This window comes from Oncorhynchus mykiss, chromosome 28 (assembly GCF_057628025.1).
Source record: "Oncorhynchus mykiss isolate SJ-2025 chromosome 28, ASM5762802v1, whole genome shotgun sequence".
In the NCBI taxonomy this organism is placed as follows: Eukaryota; Metazoa; Chordata; class Actinopteri; order Salmoniformes; family Salmonidae; genus Oncorhynchus; species Oncorhynchus mykiss.
This window is the reverse complement of record NC_143049.1, coordinates 7,949,140-7,962,643: the sequence shown is the minus strand read 5'-3', so window position 1 is coordinate 7,962,643 and position 13,504 is coordinate 7,949,140. Positions and strand designations below refer to the sequence as shown.

General features: G+C 43.1%; 1 long non-coding RNA gene across 2 annotated transcripts; it reads left to right on the top strand.

Moving 5' to 3' along the window:
- Nucleotides 1-249: 249 nt before the first annotated feature.
- On the top strand, nucleotides 250-13,500 carry LOC110508412 (uncharacterized). Of its 2 annotated transcripts, none has more exons than XR_016492925.1 (5): nucleotides 250-357; nucleotides 4,717-4,804; nucleotides 7,713-7,841; nucleotides 10,707-10,804; nucleotides 12,624-13,500. It is a non-coding gene; the product is annotated as an uncharacterized LOC110508412 (long non-coding RNA). The 2 variants fall into 2 exon arrangements; XR_002471307.3 differs by having other exon boundaries at nucleotides 10,707-10,868.
- The last annotated feature ends 4 nt before the right edge of the window (nucleotides 13,501-13,504 follow it).

The window sequence follows — 13,504 nt, the reverse complement described above, 5'->3', positions numbered from 1 at the left end:
TAAGGAAATGGTGGGTTCAGGTGGGTTCTGGTCTGAAACAAAAGCCTACATACAAAGCATCCCTGCAGCATCAAGAGTGGCCATTCCTGATTTAGCATAACCCTGGCCTTGCTTTCTCCCCCCATCCCTCTTTCTCTCTCTGGATTTGGCAGCTGGCATGTAGTCCACCCAGCCTTGTTCAAGCCCCCTGGCTGACACAAAATGCTTTTTATTTTTTATTTCTCCAGGCTGCACCTGTGCTTGGCTATCACCCTCCACACAGAGGATGTCTCTACCACCACCCCAGGACTGCTACAGGACAACTGCTCGTGATAGAGGTCCTTGGTGTTTTCTGGGGGAAGCCTCATGTCGAACCAGGTAAGACACACACCGTCTGAGTTCAAGGGTTAGAATCGTCCATGTAATTGGAGTGACAAGCTGCTACCACAGCTGGAACATCAATGTATCTCTGCAATTCTGTGTATCTAGAATGTCTCTGTCTATAGTTTCTTAAACTTTTTCAGCCTGGGACCCAAATTCGAAATTCTGTGTTTTCCTGGGACCCAAACTTATGAAAACATGCAACTATATTTCAAGTACATGTCATTGCCCTTATGCCAGCCTAAAACAAATGCAATATAGACAAATATCAAATAAAGTAAATATAAAATAGCTATTCATGTTTATTTTCCCCCATTAAAAACACTCTTACATATCTGTCGAGGTTGGAACGGTTGCTGTTAAAATACAATAAATCATTTTCATTCTGAGCTGGAAAAAAGGGATTGATCACATGACACAGATGTATAACATTACACAAACACACACACAGGCTCCGTTTTTGACAGTGCAACCCTAAGTAACAGTACAGATGAAAAATTATCAGGCCTACTGTACATCTTACTGTAGAAAGTATTGTTGAAAACAAATCTAGGTTGGAACTGTTATTGTTAAAATACAATACATCATTTGTATTCTAAATTGGAATTAACTGACTGATCATATCACACAGATCTAGACCAGAAAAACACATACTATCCTAATGAGAGGTGTGTGGCTGGTTGAAGTTTTCAACGAGCATGTTTATTCTGGGCTCAGTTTTGGACACTGCAACCCTGAGGTCGTCCTCAGCATTGAGTCTGTTTCTGTACTTGTTCATTAATTACGCCAGAGTTGAGAACCCTAACTCACACAGGCATGTGGTGACAAACTGGATCAGAACATCTACTGCTTTCTCAGTCAGGCAGGAGACCGCTTCCTGCTGTAGATGAACAACCCAGACCTGTGTGAGTGTGTTTGCCTCAAAAAGCATCTTGCTTCAATCAGTTTATTCCAGTTCAGAAAAAAAATATTACTTGTATTTAACCACAATAGTTGCAACCTAGATGTGTTTTCACCAATCATTTTTACAGTAAGAAGTACAGTTGGTCTGATCATTTTTCATCTTCATAAACTCAGCAAAAAAAAGAAACGGCCACTTTTCAGGACCCTGTCCTTCAAAGATAATTTGTAAAAATCCAAATAACTTCACAGATCTTCATTGTAAAGGGTTTAAACACTGTTTCACATGCTTGTTCAATGAACCATAAACAATTAATTAACATGCACCTGTGGAACGGTCGTTAAGACACTAACAGCTTACAGACGGTAGGCAATTAAGGTCACCGGTAGGCAATTAAGGTCACCGGTAGGCAATTAAGGTCACCGGTACGAAAACTAAAGAGGCCTTTCTACTGACTCTGAAAAACACCACAAGAAAGATGCCCAGGGTCCCTGCTCATCTATGTGAACGTGCCTTTGGCATGCTGCAAGGAGACATGAGGACTGCAGATGTGGCCAGGGCAATAAATTGCAGTGTCCGTACTGTGAGACACCTAAGACAGCGCTACAAGGAGACAGGATGGACAGCTGATCGTCCTCGCAGTGGCAGACCACGTGTAACAATACCTGCACAGGATTGGTACATCCGAACATCACACCTGCGGGACAGGTACAGGATGGCAACAACAACTGCCTGAGTTACACCAGGAACGCACAATCCCTCCATCAGTGCTCAGACTGTCCGTAATAGGCTGAGAGAGGCTGGACTGAGGGCTTGTAGGCCTGTTGCAAAGGCAGGTCCTCACCAGACATCAGCGACAACAATGTCACCTATGGGCACAAACTCTCTGTCACTGGACCAGACAGGACTGGCAAAAAGTGCTCTTCACTGACAAGTCGCGGTTTTGTCTCACCAGGGGTGATGGTCGGATTCGTGTTTATCGTCGAAGGAATGAACGTTACACCGAGGCCTGTACTCTGGAGCGGGATCGATTTGGAGGTGGAGTGTCCGTCATGGTCTGGGGCGGTGTGTCAGAGCATCATCGGACTGAGCTTGTTGTCATTGCAGGCAATCTCAACGCTGTGCATTACAGGGAAGACATCCTCCTCCCTCATGTGGTACCCTCCCTGCAGGCTCATCCTGACATGACCCTCCAGCGTGACAATGCTACCAGCCATACTGCTCGTTCTGTGCGAGATTTCCTGCAAGACAGGAATGTCAGTGTTCTGCCATGTCCAGCGACGTGCCTGGATCTCAATCCCATTGAGCACGTCTGGGACCTGTTGGATTGGAAGGTGAGGGCTAGGTCCATTCCCCCCCAGAAATGTCCGGGAACTTGCAGATGCCTTGGTGGAAGAGTGGGGTAACAGATCATAGCAAGAACTGGCAAATCTGGTGCAGTCCATGAGGACTGCAGTACTTATTGCAGCTGGTGGCCACACCAGATACTGACTGTTACTTTTGATTTTGACCCCCCTTTGTTCAGGGACACATTATTACATTTCTGTTAGTCACATGTCTGTGGAACTTGTTCAGTTTATGTCTGTTGTTGAAGCTTATGCTCATACAAATATGTACACATGTTAAGTTTGCTGAAAATAAACGCAGTTGACAGTGAGAGGACGTTTCTTTTTTAAGTTTATATACTGTTACTTAGGGTTGCACACTATCAGTAGCTAGCTAGCTTGCTTTGGCTAACGTTAGCTATTAGCTGTGTACAAGGGAATTGTTTGAAAGAGAAACTCACTTCTACTACTGTGAGAGATTGTACTCCCTTATTTCTGCTTATCATCATCACCTGTTATAAAATGACAACAATGCCATGCTAGCCGACTTACTTTTCCACTGTTGAAGCAGTTTCCTGAAGCATTCCACCCTGTTCTGAAATAACTCCCTGCTGTTGATGTTTGGTCAGGTTGTGTCATTTAAATGTTTTCCTTTTGAGAGACTTATTACTAAGCACTTCCCCGCACAAAATATATTGTGGGCACTCCTCTTCGTTTCTCAAAGTTTGTATGAAAACAAGGGTGCGTTCGTAAATTCGATCTGGCTATCTCTCCGATTTCAGAGCACTCTCGTCTGAGTGTGCCAGAGCGCAGAATAACTGATGCATTTACGAACGCTCAACACCCGTTGAATATGGTCGGTGGCAGTAAACGTTGGAGGGGGGGGGGATGTAATTCAGTTGTTGCCAGTAGCACAGTTACAGTCAACAACGCTATGGATAACATGAAAACAGTATAACCAGCTCTGCTAGAGTGAGTCAAATAGTCTGAGGTGTTCTCTCATTTGTGTCTGGAAGTAACCAGCAAGTTAGCCAGTTCGCAGTCAAGCACTGAAGCTGTTGTGAGGTATTGTAACAAAACGCTCGGATCAACCTTACTACTCATCCAGAGCGCAACGATCTGAATTTACGAAAGGACAATCTGACAACTCTGAATTTACGAACGCGCACTCTGGCACTCCAGATTGAATTTACGAACACACCCCAAGAGAGAGAAACTCGTCGCTGTATTTGCGTTTCATGATGATTGAGCTCAGTCAACATTTGTGGCTAGCTTGACTCCATTTGATGGCAGTGAGTGATGGCGAGTAGGAATGACAAGTCATTGGCGGACAGCACATCATCTGCTGCTGAACGACAGCGCTGCAGCGTGCGGGTCTTGGAGAGATCTTCAAGAAAACTGCAGAAAAAATATCTGGTAAACCGCGAAGCACACGGGCATTTCCCTCCCACTCGGCAGCTGCCAAACTGACACCGCTGCCAAGCAGAGAGCGCACTGAACAGAGCGCATTTGCACTAGGCCAAATCAATTCCAGTAATTCATTAAATAATGATACATTTACTCTAACACTTCGCGACCCACCATTAACAGGTCTGCGACCGACTTTGGGTCGTGACCCATACTTTTAAGAAAGGCTGCAGTAAACACATCGCTACCCACAATTAACAGGTCCGTGGGTCACGACATATACTATAAGAAAGGTTGGTTTGGACTCATCCCTATTTTTAGGACTGTTATAAAATTAGTTCAGGGTTAGATCAGAAATGTAATGTCCTCAACTATGGCTTCAGTGAATTAGAATGTAATCATTTAGGGCCTCAAGTTATTCACGTGCTAAAGAAGTTGTTGGGAGGCCTTTATTGCTTTGTTGTTGTTGCTTTACCAAGGTATTTAGGTCTATTACAAAGCAATTGAGCATGTAATAGCTGTAATGTGTTGGTTTATACACAATATCTATTTTTGTAATGACTGATTATATAATAGCTGATATACAGATATACAGATCTGCAATATGTGATTGTCTATTGACAACAAGCAAAAATAGCTAATCTAAAAATACAGAGCCAGTTCTATAAATCTCTTTCTCTTTCCCTCCCTTTTCTCATTTCCCCCTCTATTTCTCCCTGTCAGGGCAAAGATGGAAGAGAGTTTTGAGATGTTTGAGGAGGAGTTAGGCAGGCCAGAGCCTCCCCCTCAAAAGCCCGCAGACCAGTTCCAGGTAAGGAACACACACATGCACATACACACACACACACACACGCATATACACACACACACACACATTTGGTGTAGACCACTGACGCAACTAAAACTCACTGACCGCAACAAAGAGCATGAGTCAGGCACTGTTTTAGTTCATGTGGCAGACCATCAATCAAATATTGCTAAGTATTACTGAGCCAGGAAACATGAGTGACACAGCCAAGCATTGTGATGGCTTTTCTCCTTTACCAGCTGTGTGATCTATAGGTATACTACATGACCAAAAGTATGTGACGCTTCAAAATCCTCATTCCAAAATCATGGGCATTAATATTGAGTGGGTCCCCCCTTTGCTGCTATAACAGCCTCCAATCTTCTGGGAAGGCTTTCCACTTGCGTCCATTCAGCCACAAGGGTATTAGTGAGGTCGGCACTGATGTTGGGCGATTAGGCCTGGCTTGCAGTCGGCGTTCCAATTCATCCCAAAGGTGTTCGATGGGGTTGAGGTCAGGGCTCTGTGCAAGCCAGTCAAGTTCTTCCACACCAATCTCAACAAACCATTTCTGTATGGATCTCGCTTTGTGCACTGTGGACAGGACAGACTATTTTTATGCGCTACAGCACTCGCCAGTCCCATTCTATGAGCTTGTGTGCCCTACCACTTCTCAGCTAAGCTGTTGTTGTTCCTAGACGTTTCCACATCACAATAACAGAACTTACAGTTGACCGGGTTAGCTCTAGCTGTGCAGAAATTTGACGAAATCACTTGTTGGAAAGGTGGCATCCAATGACGGTGGCACGTTGAAAGTCACTGAGCTCTTCAGTAAGGCCATTCTGCTGCCAATGTTTGTGCATGGAGGTTGCATGGCTATGTGCTCGATTTTATACACCTGTCAGAAACTGGTTTGGCTGAAATAGCCAAACCCACTAATTTGAAGGGTTGTCCACATACTTTTGTATATATAGTGTAACTGCCAAAATAAAGGACACCTTGAGTAAATGAGGGATACAAAGTATACTGAAAGCAGGTGCTTCCACACAGGTGTGGTTCTTGAGGTAATTAAATAATTAACATCCCATCATGCTTAGGGTCATGTATAAAAATGCTGGGCAGGTCCAGTTATCCATTATTTTGGATACCATGGCTATTCCCCCATAGAATGACAATTTCCCCATCCACAGGGCACAAGTGGTCACTGAATGGTTTGATGAGCATTAAAACCATGTAAACCGTCTGCCATGGCTGTCTTGATGTTAAGAAGCCTTTACATAAAGTGTACTAAAACCATTATGGGCCCTATTTCAGAACACCGGTTTCTAATAACGTGATTGGTGCAGCCTGGTGGTATCAGCATACCTCTAAATATTCACCATGCCGTTGAAATATGATCTCTGGTCCTATGAGCACCGTAGTGTGAATTCACCTCACACAGATGCACTGGGGGAGTTTCAACTACAGTAACTTACTGGCAGCAGAGCTCCTATCCTTAAAGCAAGGGAGGTTAGTTACAACTACATTGTCTCTCTTCCTCTCATTTAATTTCTCTCACGCTCCTTTACTTACCGCATTTTACATCACTAGCCGTGAGACTTACCACTAGCCGTTATACAGTACCAAAACCCTGTCCATCCCTGCTAAATGTGACATATGGATGTAACATGATGCTTCTAATACTATACTAAACCAAAATATAAATGCAACATGTAAGGTGTTGGTCCCATGGTTCCTGAGCTGAAATAAAAGATCCCAGAAATGTGTAAAAAGCTTATTTTTCTAAAATGTTGTGCACAAATTTGTTTACATCCCTGTTAGTGAGCATTTCTCCTGAATAAACAGCATGATCAATACACATGTGCACCTTGTGCTGGGGACAATAAAAGGCTACTCTAAAATGTACAGCTTTGTCACACAACACAATGCCACAGATGTCTAAAATTTTGAGGGAGCATGTAATTGGCATGCTTGACTGCAGGAATGTCCACTAGAGTTGTTGCCAGATCATTTTATGCTAATTTCCCTACCATAAGTCGTCTCCAACATTTTATCGATGGTAATTTCAACGTACAGAGATACCATAACGAGATTCTGAGGCCCATTGTCGTGCCATTCATCTGCCGCAGTCACCTCATGTACGGCCCCATGTTGCAAGGATCTGTACACAATTCCTGGAAGCTGAATATGTCCCAGTTCTTCCATGGCCATGTTGGTCATTTATGAACATTTGAACATCTTGACCATGTTTTGTTATAATCTCCACCCGGCACAGCCAGAAGAGGACTGGCCACCCCACATAGCCTGGTTCCTCTCTAGGTTTCTTCCTAGGTTTTGGCCTTTCTAGGGAGTTTTTCCTAGCCACCGTGCTTCTACACCTGCATTGCTTGCTGTTTGGGGTTTTAGGCTGGGTTTCTGTACAGCACTTTGAGATATCAGCTGATGTACGAAGGGCTATATAAATACATTTGATTTGATTTGATGGCCTGCATACTCACCAGACATGTCACCCATTGAGCCTGTTTGGGATGCTCTGGATTGACATGTTTGACAGCGTGTTCCAGTTCCCGCCAATATCCAGCAACTTTGCACAGCCATTGAAGAGGAGTGGAACAACATTCCACAGGCCACAATCAACAGCTTGATCAACTCTATGTGGTGGTCACACCAGATACTGACTGGTTTTCTGATCCAAGCCGCTACTTTTTAAAGGTATCTTTGACCAACATGCATATCTGTATTCCCAGTCATGTGAAATCCAAATATTAGGGCCTAATTAATTTATTTGAATTGACAAATTCCTTACATGACCTGTAACTCAGTAAAATCTTAGAAATTGTTGCATGTTGCGTTTTTCTTTTTGTTAAGTGTATATTATGTGGTTATCTGGTGGTCAACATAGCCCCTGGCTAACTGTACTGTTTCTTTGCAGAAATGTATGCTAAGGAAAGATGAATAACCCTACAGGAACAGACCATGCCTTCTCAACATGAACCTCCAATCTTGCAGCAGCAAGTCCCCAAGATAATGCCCAGAGAACCCAGTGTCCCCGGCAGAAGCAGTGAGCCCACCTCTCTCTCTGTCTCTCTCTGCCCTTTATATCTCTATCTCTCGTTCTCTGTCTCTCTCCCACAATAACATGACAAAGTCACCTGATTTATCAGTGGTGGAAAAAGTACCCAATTGTCATACATGAGTAAAAGTAAAGATACCTTTATAGAAAGTTACTCAAGTAAAAGTGAAAGTTATGCAGTAAAATACTACTTGAGTAAAAGTCTAAAAGTATTTGGTTCTAAATATATGTCCTGAAGGAGAAGGGTGCGGTGAACATCAGCCAATTCCGCCCAATATCCTTACTGAATGTCGGGGGTAAAATCTTCATTGCCCAGAGGATGACCGAGTAAGGAATGCGTACGTCGATACATCTGTACAGAAGGCAGGAATATCAGGGTTCTCTGGACAATTTTCCTATCGTGCTTAGCATTTAAAATGTAATGAGTACTTTTGGGTGTCAAGGTTAATGTAGGGAGTAAAAAGTACATTATTTTCTTTAGGAATGTAGTGAAGTAAAAGTAAATAATGTAAATATTAGTCGGCCTCCTGAGTGGTGCTGCGGTCTTAGGCACTGCATAGCAGTTCTTGAGGCGCCACTACAGACTCGGGTTCGATCCAGGGCTGTGTCGCAGCCGGCCGCGATCGAGAGACGCATGAGGCAGCGCACAATTGGCCTAGCGTCGTCCAGGTTAGGGGAGGGTTTGTCCTAACGGGATCTCCATGTTCCATCGCGATCTAGCAACACCTGTGGCAGGTCGGGCGCATGAACGCTGACATGGTTGCCAGTTGTACGGTTTTTCCTCAGACACATTGGTGTGACTAGCTTCCTGATTAAGCGAGCATTGTGTCAAGAAGCAGTGTGGCTTGGAAGCATGACTCTCGATCTTCGCCTCTGCCAAGCCCATACGTGAGTTGCAGCGATGGGACAAGACTGTAACTACCAATTGGATGTCATGAAATTTGGGATAAAAAAGGGGTAAAATATATATAGTAGTACCAGTCAAAGGTTTGGGCACACCTACTCATTCTTAATTTTTTACTATTTTATACATTGTAGAATAATAGTGAAGACATCAAAACTATGAAATAACAACAATAGAATCATGGAGTAACCAAAAAAGTGTTAAACAAATCAAAATATATTTTTGATTTTAGATTCTTCAAAGTAGCCACCCGTTGCCTTGATGATAGCTTTGCACACTCTTGGCATTCTCTCAACCAGCTTTGTGAGGAATGCTTTTCCAAAAGTCTTGAAGGAGTTCCCACATATGCTGAGCACTTGATGGCTGCTTTCCTTTCGCTCTGCGGTCCAACTCATCCCAAACCATCTCAATTGGGTTGATGTTGGGTGATTGTGGAGGCCAGGTCATCTGATGCAGTGCTCCATCACTCTCCTTCTTGGTCAAATAGCCCTTACACAGCCTGGAGGTGTGTTGGGTCAATGTTCTGTTCAAAAACAGATGATAGTCCCACTAAGCGCAAACCAAATTGCTGTAGAATGCTGTGGTAATCATGCTAGATAAGTGTTCCTTGAATTCTAAAAAATAAATCCCAGACAGTGTCACCAGCAAAGCACCCACACACCATCATACCTCCTCCTCCATGCTTCACGGTGGGAGCCACACATGCAGAGATCATCCGTTCACCTACTGTGCATCAAAAAGACATGGCAGTTGGAACCAAAAAAAGTACAGATTTCCACTGGTCTAATGTCTATTACTTGTGTTTCTTGGCCCATGCACGTCTTTTAGTAGTGGTTTCTTTGCAGCATCTTGACCATGAAGGCCTGATGCACGCAGTCTCTTCTGAACAGCTGATGTTGAGATGTGTATGGTACTTGAACTCTGTGAAGCATTTATTTGGGCTGCAATCTGAGGTGAAGTTAACTCTAATGAACTTATCCTCTTCACCAGAGGTAACTCTGGGTCTTCCTTTCCTGTGGCGGTCCTCAGTTTCATCATAGCACTTGATGGTTTTTGAGATTGCACTTCAAGAAACTTTAAAATTCTTGACATTTTCCGGATTAACTGACCGTCATGTCTTAAAGTAATGATAGACGTTTGTTTCTCTATTCTTATTTGAGCTGTTCTTGCCATAATATGGACTTGGTATTTTACCAAATCTTCTGTATACCTACCCTTCCTTGTCACAACACAACTGATTGGCTCAAACGCATTAAGGAAAGAAATTCCACAAAAAAAACACCTGTTAATTAAAATGCATTCCAGGTGACTACCTCATGAAGCTGGTTGACATATTAACACTTTTTTGGTTACTACATGATTCCATATGTGCTATTTCATAGTTTTGATGTCTTCACTATTATTCTACAATGTATAAAATACTAAAAATAAATTAAAACCCTTGAATGAGTAGGTGGGTCCAAATCTTTGACTGGTACTGTATATATAAATAGTAAAGTAAAGTAGAAATACTCCAAAAAACTACTTAAGCTGTACTTCAAAGTACTTTACACACTTTACTTTACGACACTGTGATTTATGCTGTTATAACCCGTGTCTTTCCCTCTGTCTCTGCCTTCGTCAGTGTCTCTGCGTAAGGCTATATCCCCCCAGAACCTGAGTCAGATAGAGACAACCTGGGAAGGGGTCACACTTAACCGCTGTCTGCTCATAGCTATCACAATCCTGCTGCTCAGCTCCGGCTTTCAGAAACTACATGGCATGTACACTAGTGTGGACCACAGTCCACTACACTTACTATACACAATTATGTTGAGTTGTTAAAGCACAATTAATATTAATTTGGGGGGGTAAACTTTAACTCAGACCAGTCAGTGACAATGACACATACAGACACACATTTTTGTTGTAGTTTCCATCCATAATGTGAGCGCCCTGTCATCCTATAGAAACCATTAAAGGTCGACGGCCTGTGGAGGAAGAGGAGTATGCTGATGCGCTGACTGTGAGGCACTCCGCATTGAGACACAAAGTCCAACCACAGGAGGTAGTGGCACAGAAACAAAATACTCACCTGTCTCTCCGGGCTCAGAATCCTCATTCCCAACATGGTATGAATTACAGGAGATTTGCTGCAAAGTGCCACTCCTAAGGGCTGCAGTGTGGGCTGGTTTTCATCTGCACTTTGCAAATCAGCCACTGCTGTCACTGACGGTTAGCTGGAGCATCCAATCAAATGGCTAGCTTCTCAAGGACGTTTAGGTGACACCGGGTGTGTATGGAATCATACTTCTATAATATTTAGTAGGTATGAGTATATGTAAACATTTATTAGGTAGTATACACATTCAGTGAATGCATACACATTCAGTGAAATAATGTATATGTGACCTCTAAATTCCCCAAAAACATTTTTATTATACCCCTGAATCAGAGGAGGCTGGTGGGCGGAGCTATAGGAGGAGGGGCTCAATGTAATGGCTGTAATTAAATAAATGGAACGGTATCAAACATAGAGTAACCATGTTTGACTCGGTTCTATTTATTGATTTCAGCCATTACAATGTGCCCGCACTCATATGGCTCCTCTCACCAGCCTCCTCTGCCCTGAATGCATTGAGGGCTGAGACCTCTGTGTCTCGTCAATGAGTGATTGTATGCTGAAGTTTGCAAACAAACTATATACTATACGGAACACAAAAATAAATGCAACATGTAAAGTGTTTGTATCATGTTTCATGAGTTGAAGTAAAAGATCCCAGAAATGTTCTATATGCACAAAAAGCTTATTTCTCTAAAACTTTGTGCACAAATGTGTTTACATCCCTGTTAGTGAGCCTTTCTCCTTTGCCAAGATAATCTATCCACCTGACAGATGTAGCATATCAAAAAGCTGATTAAACAGCATGACCACCTTGCACTGGAGACAATAAAAGGCCACTCTAAAATGTGCAGTTTTGTCACACAACACAATGCCACATGTCTAAGTTTTGGGGGACCGTGCGATTGGCATGCATTTCTTTACCATAAGCCACCTCCAATGTCATTTTGGAGAATTTGGCAGTACGTCTACCTTGCCTCACAACCGCAGACCACGTGTAACCACGCCAGCCCAGGACCTCCACATCCGGCTTCTGCACCTGCGGGATCGTCTGAGACCAGCCACCCGGACAGCTGATGAAACTGTGGGTTTGCGCAACCGAAGAATTTCTTCACAAACTGTCAGAAACCGTCTCAAGGAAGCTCATCTGCGTGCTCGTCGTCCTTACCAGGGTCTTGACCTGATTGCAGTTTGGCATTGTAACTGACTTCAGTGGGCAAATGCTCACCAAATGCTCACCTTTGATGGCCACTGGCATGCTGGAGAAGTGTGCTCTTCACGGATTAATCCAAGTTTCAACTGTACCGGGCAGATGGCAGACAGCGTGTATGGCGAGCGTTTTGTAGGCGAGTGTTTTGCTGACGTCAACATTGTGAACAGAGTGTGCCATGGTGGCGGTGGGGTTATGGTATGGGCAGGCTGGATTGACCAGCGTGTTCCAGTTCCCACCAATAATCAACAGCTTTGAAGAGCCATTGAAGAGGAGTGGGACAACATTCCAGAGGCCACAATCAACAGCCTGATCAACTCTATGCGGTGGTCACAACAGATACGGACTGGTTTTCTGATCCACGCCCCTACCTTTTTTTTAAAGGTATCCGTGACCAACAGATTTAAATCTGTATTCCAAGTCAAGTGTAATCCATAGATTAGGGCCTAATTTATTTATTTAAATTGACTGATTTCCTTATATGAACTGTAACTCAGTAAAATCTTGGAAAATGTTGCATATAACGTAGTAATGACCCTTTCCTGTTTCCTGCAGCCCTCTTTGTATGAGGTGTTGTTCTGGTGGTTACCTGACTTTAATGACGAAGATGATGACGGGGAAACCAAACAAGGTCAATTGAAGAAGGGGGTCAGAGAGAGGTCCCTGAAGGGCCTGAGAAGCAGGGGAACACCAGAGAGAATACTTTCCAAAGGCAGAGAAGGGGAGGAAAAGAGGGCTAAGAGAGAGAGAGATTAAGAAACTAAGCTGAAGAAAAAGGGAAAACAGGTCAAGCTGAGAGGGGAGGAAAAATAAGTGGCGGAAAATGGAGGAGGAAGTTAAACCCATGATACAAAAGGTTAAGAAATGAAAAGCCAGCAAATCATAGGAGGGAAAATGGCATGCAGTCTGATGAAGAATTAAGTAAAGGAATACAACAGTAGTTCTACACAATAGTAAAATAAGGTAACGTGGATGGGCATCATTGTGAACACATTATGGGTTCTCTGCACAAATGAATGTTCCAACTATAATTGCTGCTGGCTCATTGGCAGCCATTGCAAGTGCCAGTCAGAAGAGAAGCATGACTGATTTCCCAGTCTGCCATGTCTTTGTTGCTTAGAATATTGTTCAGTGATGCCGTTTTGAAAATGTTGGTTTGTATTATAAAGTTGAGCAAGACGTCTCATTTGAGTAATTGTCTGGGTGCTATTGTAAACCAACATGTCCTCTATGCTTGTCATTTTTCAATGTATTGTTATTTGGACCCTTGATTGTTGTTACTGTTGTTCCATTGACAGTATTATTATTTTAATTGTTAATGTTGTAAATCTCCAGAGTAAGCTTTGGTAATATGCAATAAAAAATGCTTTAATCTGAAATCCTTTTTTTGCTACCCTAATTGTCAATAAAGCTTTCCCTGTTATGTATCATATCTT